Here is a 1,309-nt window from a genome sequence, read left to right on the forward strand (position 1 = left end):
CCGGCCCGGCCCGGCCCGCCCCGCTCCGCCCCGCAGCCGGGCAGGGCGCCGGGGAGTCACGGAGGCGCTCGGGGGGCGGGTGGGGGATTTGGGGCCGGGGCTTTGAGGGGCTTTTTGGTGGCTTTGGAGGCTGGACAGGGCACAGGGGGGACATGGGCACCCTGCTGCTCCCAGAGCTGTGGCCATCGCCGAGGGGCCCTCTCTGCTCCCTCTCTGTAGGGGGGTTGCAGTGGGGCCGGGGGATCCCCAGGGAAGGGCTGGGGCTGTCCCGGGAGAGCTTTGTGTGTGACCCGGTGCCAGGCACCCGCTGCGTGCACTGCCCGGGGCGGCACGCGGACAAGTTGGGTTCCTTTCCCATCTTCCTTGGGGATTTTCCCCTTGTAACCATTGCCCTCTCCCTTCTCAGGCGCTCGGTAAGAGTTCCCCTTAGGAGCTGCTTCCTGGGCAGAGCAGAGGTCACAGGTCCCCCAAACCACTTCTCGTACCTGGTCTCCGTCGCCTACAAGGTTGACAGGACCAAAGAGTAATGAGTGGAGAGGTGGCCACCCCATTTGCTGCCGTGCAAGGCCCAGGGCAAAAGTACTGAAAAACAAGGCAGTGGAAACTAGCTCTGCGTCCTTTGGGGGTGGATACGTTGTCTTCTGTATCCATTGGGGCTCTGTGGGAGGCTCTAGTCCTGCTTCCACAGAAGGATGAGGGCCCACTGGGACCTCATTGACCCGAAGTTACTCCTCATCCCATTGCCTTAATCTTTCAGAGACTCTTAGGCTTTGAGGTCTGGGCAAAAGAGCTTTGGTCCTGAGCTCGGGTCTGCTTTAGGATGTTGGGCAGGAAGATGGTGAAGGCTGGGTGGTGAGGCCTGGCTACAAACCTTGTGAGCGCACATGGATCTCGAAGTAGTAGTCACCTTGAAGTCATCAGTACTAATTAAGGATAATACCTCTTAAACAAACTAATTAAAGATGATTTGAAAGATCAAGAACTTGTATACTTGAGCTTCCTGTGAGCCCCGGAGCCATTACTCACCCGCCATGTCCCCTTCCCTCCCCTGCACCTCCACAAGGACTCCCCAGAATCCAAGGACTGTTGGCCAGGCCTATGGCAATTGCTGAGTTAGTGCCAATGGGACAAATATTAATGCCAGAGGGATTCAAATTCTTCCTGTTTGTCCCCTTCATTTTGTAATAGGAAATATCCAGAAATACACTGGAATGGCCTTCAAACAGACTGTTCTCTGGCTTTGATCAAACTAGGAAATACCCAGGCCCTTCTTAATGCAAGCGGCTAAAATTCCCAATGTTGATGCTGA

This window comes from Nothoprocta perdicaria, unplaced genomic scaffold (genome assembly GCF_003342845.1).
Source record: "Nothoprocta perdicaria isolate Ctin4 unplaced genomic scaffold, notPer1 scaffold_7, whole genome shotgun sequence".
NCBI classification, from domain to species: domain Eukaryota; kingdom Metazoa; phylum Chordata; class Aves; order Tinamiformes; family Tinamidae; genus Nothoprocta; species Nothoprocta perdicaria.